We start from the raw sequence: 17433 nt of genomic DNA on the forward strand, positions 1-17433 counted from the left end.
GGCCGGGAGGTCCTGCCTTCCCCCCCACCTCCCTCACCACCCCGCAGCGCTGAGGCCGAGGCTTTTCCACCGGGAACCTGGGACTCCAGCCCTTCGTTATGGGTATTGCTTACCCCCCGTCTCCTTCCAGGGTCGCCTCCGGCCGAGCTGCTGGGTGGGGTTTGCTGAAGGGGGCAGGGAGGGCCGGGAAGGGGTAGAGGGGGGAGAAGGGGGTAGGGGGGTGCAGCTTGGCTTCACCAGGCACCTGCAGCTGAGGCTAAGTTTTACCCTCAGATTCAAGACACGGAAATTTGGCTGTTCCTACGCGGCTGAGCTGGGCGGGCTGTGTCCGTGGGTTGTTTTGGGGGGAGCCTTTTGTGATTACCAGTTTGACCCCCAAGCAGGGTCTCTGATGAGCTTGGAAGACTTGCCATTTGCAGTGGTCATGATTTTATGTGCACACTGCTGATGACACTGACCGAAGTTCTGTTCTCTTCTTCAATGTCCCTGCGTGAAAGTTGAAGGTGGGCAAACTGCATGTGACAGGACTGTCTGCAACATGTGACTATGAGGAACAGTGGGTGAATTCCTGTAGAAGGAGAAAAAGAGGCATTTGTGCAGAATCCCTTTCAAAGCCATGATCAGGGGAAATTGATTTCTCCGTTTTTAAACGAGCTCTGTACAGCGATGCTCACAGACCGCAGCAGTGGTAGGGAAGCATTTCAGCTTGTTGGTGATGAAATGAGGCCTGATTGTGCTACAGGTGCTGGGGCTTTAAATCTCCTAGTTGAGGTAATGGCACTGATAAGGGACAATAGAGCATTACCAGGCTGTCGCACAACTCTGACCAGGCCTTTGGAAAGCAGAGGCCCCAGGTGATCCCAAAAGCCCAAAGTCCCAATGGACTCAGTGGTGTAAGGAGCTTTTTTTGCCCTGAGGAAGGAAAGGGTGCACGGCTTCATCCCAGCACAGGGAGGTTTTCCACCTATTCGTTATGCTGTGTGCGAGCGGAAGATACATATATAGAGGTAGTCGGAAATACTTTAGCGTTATCCAGAGACAAAGGCAGTTAATCCAAGATGCCTTTTCCTGTGAACAGCAGCAAAATAAAGGATAGCTTTTTATGACAGCTATTTGAAAGACAGTTTTATCATAAGTTTTTATGACAACAGTGTTCTGCTCCTCTCTTCTATTAAGGAAAATACACTGAAGCTGGGAATTCATTTCAGTAAGTTTGCCATTAGTAAGGGATCGGTATTTCAGGAAAAAGGAGAAAAGAATTCAAGATCTTCCTAAAAAATCACATTCCGAAAGCTCTGATTGTAATGCACTTTTCTGGCTTCAGGACCAATGCAAAATGAAAGGAAAGAATAATTTTATTTACACAAAAGATATTGAAAAAAACAAAAAACCAAAGAAGGTAATTTATGGCATGGCAACCTTACTGGAAGCCGTTGTCAGTTCAGTCTTCTGAAAATCAGAGCTGGAAAAAGCCATTTCAGACCATCTTCCCCACCAAAGTGGGGCAGGATGAGCTGTAGCCTAATGCATTCTCCTTCTTCAGCAGCAGTTGCCTGAGAGCTCCATCCAAGCTCCTGTGGTCATTTACCTGCTATGTGCTAGCCTTTTTATTTTAACAGGGAATAGTCTGTCACCAGACTGGTACGTGCTGGCAAAGTTGATTGAAACCAAGTGCCCTGCAGTGACTGTATGACTAGCGAGTCATACAGTGAAGGCTTAGGCTGGAGTTGCAATTAGAGAAGGAAATTCATTGAGCTAAGGCTTGGCTTTGTTGCTTTGATTGGGATTCTAATTTCTTAGGTTAACCTAGTGTAATTAGCAACAAATTCACCTTTGATTTAAACCTGCTGATTCACACATTGCAGGTTGGATGGCAGTTAGGTGACTGACTTAGGTGGACATGCCTTTGTTCTCAGAAACATTAGAGGGGAATCTCTCCTGAATCTAGGACTTTTGTTTTGGAGACCATACAGGTCTGGTAAATGTTGATATAGTCTTCCAAAACTACGACTGTTGGTTTTATTAGCAGTCAATGTCTCCTCTTTTCTTTCTCACTGTGTCACGGCAGAACTGCAAGGGGCTGGAATCCTTTTAGCATTTTAACACTTCCTTGACAAACATCCTGCTGTTCTATCGCTGCCCTCCTGAAGTGTAAGAGCTCATTTTTGAGGGGAGAAGAACATCTCCAAACTCAAGGAACTATTTGCACTTGTGTTGGGTGACATCTGCTTTACTGCAAGCATCACTGAATGCAGATCTACAGCCTTTTAACCCTATTCTCTAGGGCAACAATTTTGTGCTCTAGTTCTTCCAGGCTCTCATTTGTCACCTTTTTTCAAGGAGTATAAGATGTAGCTTCTCTCTTAAGAAAAGCTTTGGTTGCTTACCCTACACGCAAAGATATGTGCGGAAATCCCCACAGGGTAACAAAAACCTTCCCCAGGGAAAACATCCTTGAACTAGTTTAACTGAAAGCTCCCAATTTCACAGTGCCTTTGGCTGGAAAATTTAAATGTTCAAAGGGCTGTGGCATGATTAATGATTTTCTTGTCTCAGCCTCTGATGCAAGAGTGCAGACTCTCCTCCTCCCCTCACTGCTTGCATAGATTGGGTTTATAGGAGTGACTGAAAACAGACTAGGGTGTTGGAGGAAGAAACAGAGACCTATGGTGGAAAACAGAGAAAGAAGGGCTTCTTGGGGCTTTTCCATTCTTTGCCCCTGCAGCTCTGTGCAGATCAGTCATCTGTGTCCCTTCCAGGCAGTGGACCTGAGAAGATGGTCTTGATTTTTGCACCAGATATAGTTCTGGTTTGGAACTGGGCTCTGACTCGAGGACATCACGCTCCTTTCGGAGAACTCTTGCTGGACACGTGGTCACTACTTCTCTCAGCTCTTCTCTCTGGGAGAATTTTGCTCTAGGTTCAGTTCACTGCACTCACAGGTTTTTGCACCACCTGAGTCTGTTTTTTTAAGTTAGTTTCTATGAGGTTTCATTCCAGTTGTTTATAATGACTGTCTTCTCCAGACCCTGCACTGCAGCATTTCCAAGCTCAGTATGAAAACAGCGTAGACTCGGTGAGACTGCATTTCTGATGTATCATCGTGCTGCAAATCCGTGATCTTTGCAGCTAACCCAAAAGCTGGGGAAGAGGGAGCAATATCCTCTCTTCCTGCAGCTAAAGATCCTCAAACAAACACCACAACCATTTTAACTGAGTTGAACGCCTCCAGGGGAGATAGTGATGTTTTGTCACACACAGAAATAGGGACATGGCAAAGCTGAGGTACCATTTCCATTGCTTTAATTGCTGAGTGGACAGCTCAGGTCGGGTGCATAGAATTATCTCCTACCCGCAGCTTCACTGACCTCAGGATATCCAACCCTGTCTTTCCCTGCTGCCTTCCCTCATTGTTTTAGAATGGTGAAAGCAGGTGAGGTCTGAGGGCTGGGCCCCTGAGAGCTGTAAGGCAGCAGGCACATATGCAGAGAAGTGTCTAGCTTATCCCTCTTCTGCTTTTTGGTGGGTTAGGAAAGAGTTAAATGACAACAGAGGGAGAGGCTGTGCTATTGTTCAGGCATCCCTGGGTCCAGGGTGGCTGATCTCTATTCCCGGATCTGCCTCTGGCTTCCTGCATGACCTTGGACCGGTCACTTACCTTTTCTTTTCCTTAGCTCCCAGATTATGACATGGAAATCATTCTCTTCCTGTGGTGCCTCGTTCCCTGCGGGTTTCAGGGTGGCTGAGATTCTCTGGTGGGCGATGATGGGAGGAAGAGAACACGTTTCCACTGGAGAAATATTTACACAGAGGGTGGCAATTTTTGGACGTGTTCTTGTTCACTCAGATACAGCGCGGGCTGTGCATATGGTGATATTTGGTTTTTTTAGTAGGCAAACCTGTGGTGAAAGTCAAATTCCATTTGTCGTTGATGCAGCTGCCCGAGAGCAATGCCAGCTGCAGTGATCCTTTTCTTCACTAGATGGTGCTTTTGATCAAAGATTTGAATAACGGCAGTTGCTTTCTGCACAGAATTTCCTAATTTTTCTTCCCCAGTCTCCATTCCTTCCCCTCTTCTTTCTGTGCTTCAACACTACGGGGGACACTCAGTAATGCTGGATATTGAGCAAGGCTAATCTGGTGGTAATACCGGCTCCAAGCCACCCGCACCCACCAGCCAGCTTGTCTTCTGGGCTTTGGTTTTTGAAGCGTGTATCAGTGCTGCTGGGCTGTGGCAGAGAATTGAATTCTTTCCGTGTTTTCTATTCCCATAAGGAAAAGGCTTCAAAGAGCAGGTCCCCTCCCCCTCTCTGCTGGTGAAGGGCATTTAGGGAAGCTGGGAAAAAAAATCCAGCTCTGACAGATGCATTTATTTAACAAACCACTGCCTTTCCCTACCTTAGCAGAAGATTGGTTGTGGTTTTTTTTTTTTAAAGGGAATTGCTGCTTTTATATCCGTCTTTGTATTCAGGAGATTGTTACCTAGCCAAGGTCATTGCTGCTGTATGCCAGTATCAAGCAGAGAGCCAGCCTCCTCTTCCTTGAAGGAGCACTGATCTCGGTAAGGCTTCCCTAGGTAAAGAACGGGAACAGGCTTGAATCTGCCAATGCAAGGTCCCAAGCCGCTGCTGGGTAGAAAAAGCCACAAGAACAGCCTTCCTTTTTATAAAGGCAGCAGAGGAGATGAATGAAATTGTAATCAAACATTTCCTGTGCAGACACGCACGGGGATCGGGTTATGAGCTCGTACAGTATGAGGCACAGCAGGGTGTGTGGTGGTGCGCTGTCATCATCCGTGACAGCGTGTGCAGGGCAAATGGGGCTGCCTGCCCCCAGCACCCCAACCTGGCACACACACAGACGATAACCATCCCGTGCTGGGCCCCTTCCGAGTCTGACCCGAGGCTCTCGCCCCTCTGGCACTCGTCAGCAGCGATGGTGTTTGTTCACATTCGTGCACTCGCAGGGCTACCTGCAGCCCACTGTGCCCGTGCCTTCGTGCCAGGCTGCCTCGCACGCTGCAAACGTGCATCCGGACACTCCCATCGGGGAGGCTGCAAGGTTACATCACGTACAGCTCCCTCCCCATGGAATTTTACAAACGTTAATGAATGGGGCTGGATTGCTGCTATGCCACCAATCAGCCATGCACAGATTTATAGTCTGAGGCCAAGGGAGATTATGCTTCTGCCTGTGGCACTGCACCAGTGGCAGCAGTTTCACGTGTGTGCTGACAAGCCCACAAGGCCGGTGCCCGCAGCAGCCCTGCCCTCACGTGCTGGATGTTACGCTTATGGCAGTGACGTCCCCACAGCAGGGACACAAGCTATGCTAAACTGCAGTGTGACACAAAACTCCTCTCGGGACTGGGAGCTGACAGTGATTTCTTTGTCATTCCCCTGTTGTCATCTTCCCACAGCACATATATTTGTTCATCATCAGTAAGATATTGCTGATGACTAAACCCTGGGTCTGCATCACAGAGAAACTGTTTGAAGGAGCAGCCCAGAACTGCAGGGTTCAAACTCGTGGAAGATTGAGAAGTGGGGACAGTGCATTTCCTCACATCTATTAGATCTGGAGAGCAAGCCACTCTCCCAGTCCCTCCTGGCTAAGAGAATTGCATCAGTGGTGCGTGTAGATTTTTTTTTTTCCTGAAATGTGTTTGTTTTATTGTTTTCCTGTGATGGAATTTGCCAGCATGTCCCAAATTATGTGGTTCTGAAATTTAAAAGCAACATACCTGTGTGGGGGAGAGAATGAGTGGTTTTCACTTTGCAATCTGGCTCTTCCCTCCCTCCTCCCTTTTCCCCACATCCCCATGTGTTGTGGAGCCAGCTGCTCCCAGAATAGTTTGGGAATGAAATGTCACCGTTTGAAACTGGTGAGTCACACTTTTTGAAAGGGGGGGAGAACGGGGTGGGGGGGGGAGAATATGAAATCTTGCGGTGTGGCAGAGCGTCTCCTGGTGAGTACAGAGAGATTTTTAAAACCACAGACTCCCTGTTGATGGAATTCAGGGGCTTTGAGTAAAGGCTGCTGGGTGTGTCCATGTTGCTTTTTGCAGGAGGATCCCAAAACCCTCTGCAAACTTTAATTGTCTTCCTTAACATGCCCACTGCAGCTGGATCCTAGTGCCTCCTCCAGCAGGACTAGGTTGTATCTGTCTGACAACACACCTACAGTGACTCTCTTAATTAAGTCTCCCCGCACTGCTGTGAGGTATGTAATTACAGTGAGACCTGACTTAAGCAACCACTCGAGGGACTAACAAAAAAAAATTCTTTACCAGAACAGGGAGGAACAGAATTCTACTGAATACATTTTTGGGGAAGTTTGTTAAACAAAGGGGGTTAATTATTCTGGTTTCTTCTCAGTGTATCCCAGTATTAGGATGATGCCTTTAATATAATGTGTGTTAACATAATCAGGGGTTTTTTTCTTTTTAGAAGGATACTTGAGATCTTTTGTCTTTTAACAGAGATTGCTATAAAAAAAGTGTCAATTAGTGCAAATGGTGGCAATGGTCTTGCGAAATGAACTATTGTTTATCAGAAGCTGAGTAGTTGTCCCTCCCTGCCCAACCCCTGTCCAGTGGTAAAAATATTTAGTCAAAGGGCAACATTCTGGATTCCTGCTCCAGGGTATTATAACCACTCATTTTCATGACTCTACATAGCAGCTCTGCCTAGTAGGTACTAGGAATTGTGTATCTTGAACTAAAGTACCACAGTAGTTGCAATACTAATGGTGTCTCCCAGAGAGCTCTGGCAGTTCCAGGCGGACTGATTTTCGATGTCGCTGCCCCAGCCTGCTGTCAGAGATCTCTATCCAGTACTCGAGGTGGCAGGCCGGACCGTGTGTCACCATTCTCAGCCCAGTGTATTAATATAAACTGCCAACTATTTCAGGTTGCATTACTACTCCATGCGCTGAACTGTGGTGGCCATGGAGAAGATATGCCACCCATTTTGCAGCCTCTGCTTCAACAGTAATGATCTCCAGCTGAAGGACAGGAAGAAGCTGGAAATAGTAATATCATGAATAGTCCCACTATGGGCTGGCAGCCCTCCCCTCGAGTCCCACCTTCAGTGGCATTCCGAATACATGCTGTGAGTAAAACTCCCAAATTGCAAGCCAAGCTATGCAGCTAACTTGGTGGGGATTTTGCAAGCACAAGCCCTAGGGGGGGTTGATGCCATCTCTGTCTATTATATTTGGAAGACTGAGCTAGTAGCAAGATTTTATGAAGTGTGCTTTTATATCTCAAATTTTAGACAGTGTTTACTAGAAACCCACATATTCTGTCGTCACAGGATTTGACAAAAATAATCTCTGGCTGCAGAAATTTGCTGCAGAGTCTAAGATTTTGTTTAAGACGAAATAAAATAAACCCTGTACTTCACGGCCTCAGAGACAACCTTGAGAAGTCAAATCTGGGTGCCATTCCACATGCCTTTTTCTCAGCAGCAAAGCCTGCCTATCTGCCCCACTCGTCTCTTTTTTTTTTCCCCCTTTTTTCTTTAACTCAGACTGTTTCAGTGATTTGGCTTGCACTGCAGGTCTGCAAAGAGTTGAACCAGCAACACTGCAGGAGCTGTAAGTTGCAGCAGCGACGCAGGAGTGAGCCAAGGAACCAGGTAAGAAAAGGGTACCCCCACAGGTCCCTCCTATACCATCAAGTTTGAACTTTCAGATATTCCAAACCAGTAACTCTAAGAGATGTGAATGCCAGTGGACCGTCAGTTCTGAAGCATAATGACAGTATTTTTGCTCTTGATACTGTCGTCTTAGCCTCTGTTTCTTCTAAGATAGGTGTCTGCCTGGCGTGTTTACCTCCTCAGATCCCTAATGGGGATTCCCTTTAGCTTGCAGTTTCCTGCAGATAACTCCCAAGATAATGCTGGGCATGAGCAGTACAAATACTCCCTATTGACAAGTAGCTTATTTCTTAGAATGAGGTTACTGTGATTTCGAACTGAGTAACAAAAGATGAATTTACTGAGTATACAACTCATTGAAGTACTGAATTCAGTAAGCATTTGAAATTTCAAAGATAGGTGATGATTTCTTTAAAACTTAATGGATTTTTGCCCAATCAAAGGATTTTGCCTCATCAGCTACAGTGGGATTTCCCAGGGTGCCTGAGACCACACATCCGCAGCCACTTAGACCTTGGCAAAATTGATACATAATGTGTGGAAGTCTTCCTAACATGAACAAGCATTTCAGTTCATTCTGAAAGGCCAAGGTTACTACTGATTTGTTTGGGGGGGGAAGAAAGGACAACCAAAATGACGTTGGACATTCATTAGTGAAGCATTGTCAGAACACAATAGAAGAACAGACAAAAGCCAGTCCAGATTCTTTGGTATTTCCTAAAGGGCTCCCTCTGGCACATGGCTGTTCCCTGCCAATCCTTTTGTATTGTTTTTGATAATGAATAGAAGCTGAACAGATGATTGTTGCATTGTCCACTAAGTGATTCATTTACATTAAATAGTGCTCCAAAAGTAGGCTTTGAGTGGACTTTTTTAGTCACTTAAGTTATTTATTTGTACAGTTTAATTACTGTCTTTTAACTCTCCACTGTACATAATTATTTCCTGATTGCTTCAGCTAAATTAGAGGGGGTGTAACTCCTCTAAAGTCAGTGGTCCAACAAGCCCTGACATAAGAAGCAGCATCTCTGCATTTTTAAAGGTGCTTAATTTTGAATGGCCACCTCTAGAAAACTGCTCCTGATTTGGGAAGGTACTGAGGCTCTTAACCATCTGCAGGTCCCTAGTGTCCTTGGTCCCCATCTCTGAAAATTGGGCTATGAAGCACAAACTTTGCTGCATAAACCATCACAGTTCCATTGATTTCCTCATTAATCTCTCAACTCCTGCTGCATGTCCAAGGTTTCTTTATTAACTCGGGGCTTCCATTACAATTTCTGGCTTTTCTTACAGAGGTCAAAAGTTTTGTTTTGCTTTGTTTCGTTTTGTTTTGCAGGGTGTGACAGATGTTACGTGCTTGAGGGCATATTGACAGTACTGCAGTTAGAAGAATTTCAGTGTAAGAAGCTATTTAGACCCAAATCCACATCCAGAACTGCAGGTCTGCTAATCTGGATGTACTAATGGGTGGGAGAGAATGACACCCACTGAAGGGCTTTTTGATGGTTGAAGAATCTAAGGAAATCCACACTCTAGGCCTTTCCATCTCCATTTCCATCTTTCCAGCTTGTCTAAGAAGTTGCATGACTTCGCATTTGTTGAATAGCTGTAGTTACATCTCAAAAGCCCTGGTTTCCTAGTTATTTTCTGTTCACCATTCGATGTACCACAAAGAGAGGTTCAGTGTGGGCTTTCGCTTCTGCCTGTGTGGAAAAAATTGAGTCCAGGGGAAGGCAGCAAAATAGTGATGCAGAGAAGAGAAGGGAACAGTCCTAACAGTGTTGAGTTGTTCATGTAATATGGCCTAGGTTTAAATCTCGCAGGGCAGAGCAAACCAGCCTTTGCAGTTGTTTCTGACATTTTCTCAGTCCCTTCTCCATCCACTTAGGAAAACTGAAATCACCAGTCCTGTGCCTAGATATAAAAGAAAGAAGTTTGTTTTAAAGAGTTTATATGCCTGTACCTGCCAATATGAGGCAGGAAAAAGACTGACTTTTTGCAAGCAGTCTCCTATCAACTCATAAGCCAAACGAACAGGGAGGACAAGTACGCTCCAGTACCACTGTAGCCTTTCAGCTGTGAAAGACATTGCACTACAGCTCTTTGCCATTCTCTACTGCTCTAGCTATGGAACCTGGGCAGAAGCTGCTGCGGGGCTACCTAAGGTTTAGCCTTCTGTGTGTGTTACATTTCTGTTATCCTGTTTCAGAAACTGCCTTTGCCCGGTCTGTGATTAAAGCAAACTATCCATCCCTGATGATCTCCCTCAGCTTTAGCCCTCTTTTGGGTTATACAGCATCTTCACAAACCCAGATAAAACTCAGCAGACACACAAATAAAACCAGCCCTCCCTCTGCATAAAACCACAAAGTATTGCTAGGGTTTTCCCCACTGCCTTCCACTTTAACCCTCCAGCATTGCTCTCCTTGTATTCTTGTTCTCCCAGGAGTCCACATTGCTCTGTGTTTAGTGGCAGGCGATGAAATCAAACCGTGCATTAGCAGCTCCATAATAGCTTTCTTAGTGGAACCCAGCTTCCTTCATTAATCCAGAAAATGAGAGTTGTTTTCGTACATTTGAGAAGCTAATTATTTAAGTGCTGGGAATTAAGGCTCATCAGATACTGGAGACTGATTTTGGTTTTGCTTCCCAGGGGATGGAACAAAATGGAGTAAGCTGGTTTTGCACAGGTGTGCAGTATGGTAACTCACCAGTACTTGGAGCAGGGAGCAACAGTGTGCAGATCCTTGTCTACCTTAAGCATAAAAGCCCCTCTCTTTGTACATCCCTTTTCTTCCAGATGTCATCTGATGATTCTTCCCATTCAAATAGATTTATTAAGTCATCACTGATCATATAAATCTATAGCTTTATTTTCTTCTGCCATGGAAAGATGTACCCCACTTGTAGTTGACCTAGCCTGAATATTTTGCAATAAAACAATAATGCCTTGTCTCAGCTGGGTTTTTAGAGAGGGAAACCAGCTCACATCAGTTGTCCTTCTATAATCAGCTATCCTTCAGCCGTACCTTTGATCACCATAGTCAGAGAGGTGTTTAGATAGAACAGCTGCTACCTAACCTAACAAGGGACCTTCCAGTGGCTTGGGAAACAGAAGATGAATTGGGTGAAAACCCCCCTCGTCGGTGAGAAACCACAGATGAGGACGGATCTGTTGTTCTAAACAAAGTTTTTACAACAGAATGACTTTCAACAGTAGATGGGTGCTTTTGACATTCTTCCCAGAAAATGACAGACAATCTGTTGATGCTATTGCCAATAACTATATGCTAAAGAATGGGGATTTGGTTCCGATGGTGTCACTGGACAGATCCAGTCTTCATTACAAGCAGCTTGCCAAGAACAATTTTTTCATTTTTATTGTGATAGCCAATGCCCTGTGTTGTCTTCAGAGACTAAGGGAGTGAACTTTTCTGTGTGTTCAGTTGAAGCCAGATGTTAAAGTATTGTCTGGATGTAATTGACTTGACAAATACCAGGAGTGACATTTTAGCTCCATTTGAATCAGTGGCAAAACTCTTGTTGAGTTCAGCTGGGGCCAAGATTTCAGCCTATGACAGTGCTGATGGGAAATCTAACAAATAAATAATCTTCAGAAAAATAAGTGCAGTCATTCTGTTTTTCTAGGACTCTTTTCAACCTATGGGACATGAATCCTTGGAATTCTGTGCACTACTATGAAGAAGTCTGCAAAAGATCACAAAGACAAGGAAGCTTATTGTCAGTAGATTTAAATGAGCTATACAGGGGTCCACAATTCCAAGGGAAAACTTCAGGAGTTGATTACAAAGTTCTAAGTCAGCTTGATCCATTGAAATCCACCTATCTTTGCACTCCTTGGACTAACAAGTGTCCTTCTGGCAGGAAGGTTCTGTGCAGCTGAACTAACCCTTTGTCATTGAGTATTGTGGATTCAAGAAGCTGCTCTGTCCCGTATACTAGGACTGAGCCATGTGGAAACCTCTGATCGGGCACCTATCAGGTGCTCTTACCAATGGATTGGGCTGAAAACAAAAACTTTTAGAGAAGCTGGTGTAGCTGGCATTATACAACCAATTCAGTTTTGTAGCAAGGTCAATACTTTGTCCCTGAGATAAATGAGCAGGTACACAGTGTTCTCCCTACAGACTGTGAGGTGTCTGAAGTATTTCAGATGAACTTTATTAGGAACTAAAGGCAATCAGCTTCAGGCAGAATCGTGCAACAGATTCTACCTGTATCTCCAGAGGTTTAAGCCCAGCAGTCAGACATACAACCTGATGTGCTTTAAAGGCTTTGGATTAAGTAATGGTAGTACTACTGGGATGAAAGTTCATAATGCTTAGATGAAAAAAGGCTTGCGCTAGGAAATAAAAATCACTGAAGATTTAAAAATAGAGTAATTTTAAAATTTTTAAAGTGTTCTGTTTAGGATTTCAAAAATTTTTCTGTGTGGGTTTTGGTAAGCAGAGTTGTTTTGCAAGTTCTTTCCTGTTAGATTGTGGGAGAATTTGTCTTTTTTAGGGTGCCTGAAAAGCAGGAGAGGTACTGAGGAATCTTCATGTGGCTCCTGAATAGCCCCCTTCAAATCCACTTTTGGAGCCAGGGTCTTCAGCCTCTTGTAAGATCAAACTTAAGACAGCTTCACTTGTAATCCAAGTTTATGTGAGGAATCCTAGCTAAATCCTTGATGTTGCTTATACATCTGATCGAAGGGAAAGGTTCGTGTTTACCTGAGAACTCTATTGGACATTTTAACATGTATTATGTGGAAAAGCATGCCGAAGTGATAAAGTAACAATTGATTCATGGCTATCTAGCAGAGTCTAGAAATGCCACCTTGGGATGACATGGATCGAAGATACAGTTACTTTGCTTTTCCATGTGAAGAATGCTGCTTCTTCCCAGCTGAGCTATTGTGTAACGTAGATGACTCTCTGGAGGAAGAGTTTGCTGCACATTTGCACTATGTTTTAGCTACTATCAACATTTATATTCCATTGGCATTTGAGGGTAAGCACTAATTAGCATAATCATCAATGCTTTAAAATTAAAAATTCCTCCAAGAGACACAGGAGGGATTGAAACTGTTTCCTTCCCCCAGAGGCAAATCCTTTCCCAAGCTATCTGCTGCACCAAAAGGTTTTATTCTAGAAACATTCCCAAGCTATGCCCAAGAGTAAATTAAACTACAGCAAACTTGTAAACTCGAGAGTGTGTGTGTGTGTGTGTGTGTGTAGCAAGCAGGCCCTGATTTGACAATTACTACATGACAAAATGTTGTCGCTATTTCCCACTCCTATTTTGTTTTGACTGCTGCTCTGTGCTGCTGTGTCACCTTTGCTGTGTGGGCTGGAACAATCAAGAAGTGTTTGTGGAGTCTGAAGTTTTTACACTACACAGGAAAGATTCTGGTGTCTTCACAAGCTAGAAAGCAAAGGGTTTAATGACACTGCCCTCTTCTAGAACTTGCCTCAAGCTCCCCAAGTCAGGAGCTGGCCTAAAAAAATCTCAAGAGCCATTCTTTTCTACACTATTTTAGAGTGGATTTTTACTCTGGTTCCAAAATGATTCATTGACAACAAAAACCTCAGACTGGATTTCCGGCTTAAAGAGACTCCTCTTTATGGAGAATAAGGTCCCAGCAAAACCTTGGGGGAACTTCAAGTTTGAAAGGTAACGTCCATACCTTGGAAATGTCCCCTAAGAGTCGATCTTTAAATTTCTACATTCCTGCCTTTGGGAGGTGACAATGGGCCTCGGCTCCCATTAATAGCAGGTGTGGTCAAAGATGGGTGTCCTAGGTGTGGGTTTGTTGTGTCTCAAAGAATCCTCACATCCTCAGCAGGTCTTCAAGTGGTGGGCCATGAAACCTCAGGGAGCAGGAATAGTTAAATGTTGTAATTGTTCTTGAACTGGCCAGAGAGAAAAATTAGTGGTTTTCCAAAGGAAATATTTCTTTCAGAGGGAAACACTAACAAACACAGGTGTTTCTTAAAAGAAAACAATTGTGTTTACAAACTCACAATTCTTGTTATTTCTGCATAAGACAAACACCACCAAACCCTACACTGAGTAAAGATGGGGACTCTGCAAGAAAGAGTGGCACAGAAATCTCCATGAAAATTTCAGAATCTGCAGGACATTGAACATATGTATTGTTTTCTTGGTATCCTGTTTTTTTCAGAGAGATGGACTTAAACTTCATTGGCAGAAATTCTATCTTTTATCTTTATCTCCTGTTTTGATGTGGTAGCCATGGAGAAAAGCCCAAGATTAGTAACAGTAGGTTGTTGCAGAATAAGAATAACTCTCTACTTGGATTTAGACTGTAGTAATACTCGGGGTTTTGTTTAACTGGAAGTACTCAGATTGCATAGAATAAATAGTAGGTGCTGTTAGGACATTGATCACCCATCCCATTCACTTCTATCCACCTTGAACTAAACGCTGGTAATCTTCTGTCTTTTCTGAGGGATGTTTAGGTGGCTTCCACAGGGTAGGGGTAGTAGGCTCTCTGTGCCTACAACTTTTGGAAACGATGGTTAGTTCTCTTGAAGGTCAATGTGTTTATGCTTTTGCCCTGCTACAGACATCAGGGCACCCAGACCCTTGGAATTTGGTTCCGTTTGGCTAATAATGAATGAAATGGGCCATATTCTGAAGCTGAGTTGCCTCAGGCTCCACAAGAAAGCCAAACTAAAAAATACTACTTTAACGGCAGTGTCTAGCAATGAATTTCGAGATTCCCTCTGGAAGCCCACAGTGAGAAACTTCAGAGAAAGGAAGGGGGTGGTGAATCTTTTCTCTGAGAACCTAGGAAGAGACAGAATGCCTTTGCCAGTGGCATGGGCTAAGAAAGCAGGACAGTGGTAGGAACAAAGACACCACACCTAGCTCTTGTTTGCTACTGGCAAAGCAGGCTATGGGTGGGATTAGTAAATGTTTGACCATAAAGTTTGTTTCCCTAATTCAGCTGATATCCATGGTGTCTGGTATGTTACTTGATTTGCCTCTCCTCAGCACGTAGCTTCAAGCACGTTTTGCAACTTTTCTTTAGAAAACTATTTTGCATTTTACAGCAACATACAAACCAGAGCTCTTGCAGCATATTTAGGAAGAAAGGAATTTACACTGCTTTTGCTGGGATGACATTCTAGGATGACAGAGACACATAGTGACACATAGAGATAATACCACATATTGTTAAGTTCTACCAGCCAATGTGCTTCTACAATGTAAATCTTGTTTCCAAATGATCACAGCTAATGTCCTGTTTTGATTCATGGTGGTGGAAACTAGGTGCGGATGACTGGCTAATTTTAAGGCTACAGAGAAAAGGCAGATTGTCAGAGACCAGGATCTGCTTGAAGACTGGCTTCTGAATTAAAACTAATTGGTAGCTTCCTTTGATGGCCCTTTTGCATCTGGATGAGAAAGATCCAAGAGAACTCATTTTTCTTACTTATTTCCCTCCTTCATTTTAGCAGGTGATGTCAGGATGCCATCATGACTTCTGTAGGGTTTTTTTTTGAGAAGATAAAATAGTTGTTTGATTAGTAAATGTAAAAGATCTGTATTTTCTGCTGGTTTTTCATTGCTAAAGATCTGGTAGATCTTAAGATCAAGGTTATTAAAAACAGCTTATGACATTTCTTAGGTCAGACACTCTTTTGAATGTCTACTGTAGGTTTGGTGTTAAAATCAGAGTGATATTAAAAAGCATGTCTGATCATGGCATGTAAGAATTTTCTTGGGTATTGTCTTGTGAAGAGATGACAAGTCTGCAGCATTTAGAGTACAATTCTTTTACAACTGAAGTCAGTAAGGAATATTAACACTTAGTGGAAGTAGAAAAGGATCATCACCGAATCCATGAGGCTGTTTCTTAACACCGGGAGTACCTTCTCACATCTGAAAAGGTTTCACTTTAGCTCAGTTATTACCATTTATTACAATACCTCATAACCCCCCCGCCCCAATCCTCCCTGGACAAATGCAAAAAAAAAAAAGTCCGTGCTCCAAACAGCTTAGGAGCTAGAACAAATTAAGAGGGAGCTTTTGAGAGCAGCAGAGTTCAGGTAAACAACCTACTAATCATCAGACAGACATTGGTATTGATACGTAAGTAGTTTAGTGAGCCTCGGCTTCTTTGTGCACATTGCAAGCAAAGCGTTCTAATGAGGGGTTCAAAGGAAGGAAAGAGGAAGCCACGCAGGTATCATCAGGGAGCTTGTCGCAAGCATGGGAGAAAATATAGCTTAATTGGTTCATACTCTTTCTTATGTTTATAAAAGAGCCATTTAGACTGCAGGGAACGCCTGTCTTAGCAAGACGTCCAGCCGTTCCTTGATGTGGGAAATGCTCAACACTGGGGTCATTAAACTGTACTCATTAGCATCAGGAAGGTGTCACACGTGTGCCGGGCTCTTCTCACACAGAAAGGACCAGGGCCTCGAAGTCCTGTTACAGCTCGTAGTCTCTCTGATGCATTTGGGTGAGTAGGTGGTGTCAGAGCTGCACCACTCAAGTGACTGTGGTTGGAAGCGTTACGCTGCAGAGTCATGGGTAAAGATGTCTCTGAGGGTGTCGGGCTAACACGTGAGAAGTATGTGCAGCACCAGTTCTTGTTACCTTTTCAAGACGAGGTGTAGGTTGCATGCTCGCTATGATGATTTAATAGGTCTAATGATTATGTAGGGTCAAAGAGAGGGTGTAGCTTCACTCCAGGTTTTGCACATAATCTTCTGAAACATTCAGTGCAACTAGCAACCTCTACCAGCTTGTGTACACAGCGGGATAATTGGGCCCTTTCCTGTCTCTTGGCATCTTTTTTTTCTCCTGTGGGGCAATTCTGGTTTTATTGCTGGAGCCATAATCCCCAAACTGCATGGAGGAGGGATTTCAGAGAGAGGCTAACAAGCAGTACGAGCCAGGCAGACTGAACAGTCCGTGTTACTGTTACAGGAGGTCTCCCATATGGCACACAGCTACGCTGGCAGGACAGCATGGCCTGCTGCTGCTTCGCAATCTGAGGGTATAAACTCAGGTCTTTTGCTAGCCATATATTCCCTAGTCGCTTTGCCACCAAACCGAATAATGAAAAAACGTCTCTTTACTACCCAGATACCCTGCTTTCTTTTAAAATGGCAGCACCTCTAAGGAAAATGGAAAGCAATTCTGTCCTCAGGTGACAGTTGCAATTGTTTCCTATTTCTGCAACTTGCAGCAGTAGGCCAGGGAACTGGAAAGGGCCTCATAAAAGTCTGCCAGGTAAAGACTTCAAGATTATAGCTCCTGAGAAAGAAGGTAAATAGCATGTATTGAAAAATGGATTGAAAAAATAATGCAGTGGTACTTCACCACTACCTTTCTTGCTGCACAGTCCTTGCAGGGCTTGTGTAAGAACCTGGTCTCTGCAAAACCTGCTGCCTCTCTTTTCACAGATCATGGCAGAATTCCCATCCTTTTCCTCTTGCCTCACTCCACCATTGTGTAACCCTATAGCATGTGTGGCATACAAGCTAAGTGCTACGAACAGATTCAGATTTTTTTCACTGTCTTCTCATTTCCTTGTATAGTCATTTATAGGAAAAAGCTGAAATACCACTTCTGGTTATACAGTACTTTTGTTTCTTCCCTGTGGAAGCACCAGGAGAGAAGGATGGCATACAGAGGGACCATATATGGTCCTCAGGGCACATCGGAGCACCGCACACCTCGTCTCCCCAGACCCCAACGACCTCGGCGGGGCCTGTTACACCCAGACCTG

At 44.1% G+C, this 17433-nt stretch overlaps 1 long non-coding RNA gene across 3 annotated transcripts; it reads left to right on the top strand.

Annotated features, from left to right (window-relative positions):
- The first annotated feature begins 1563 nt into the window (after nt 1-1563).
- On the top strand, nt 1564-12703 carry LOC104833597. 3 transcript variants are annotated; one of them, XR_774536.1, is made up of 4 exons: nt 1564-4561; nt 6125-7112; nt 7563-7640; nt 11310-12703. It is a non-coding gene; the product is annotated as an uncharacterized LOC104833597 (long non-coding RNA). The 3 variants fall into 3 exon arrangements; XR_774537.1 differs by lacking the exon at nt 1564-4561 and having other exon boundaries at nt 5935-6222; nt 6912-7112; XR_774535.1 differs by lacking the exon at nt 1564-4561 and having other exon boundaries at nt 5935-7112.
- The last annotated feature ends 4730 nt before the right edge of the window (nt 12704-17433 follow it).

This window comes from Haliaeetus leucocephalus, unplaced genomic scaffold, assembly GCF_000737465.1.
Source record: "Haliaeetus leucocephalus isolate CR32 unplaced genomic scaffold, Haliaeetus_leucocephalus-4.0 Scaffold295, whole genome shotgun sequence".
NCBI classification, from domain to species: domain Eukaryota; kingdom Metazoa; phylum Chordata; class Aves; order Accipitriformes; family Accipitridae; genus Haliaeetus; species Haliaeetus leucocephalus.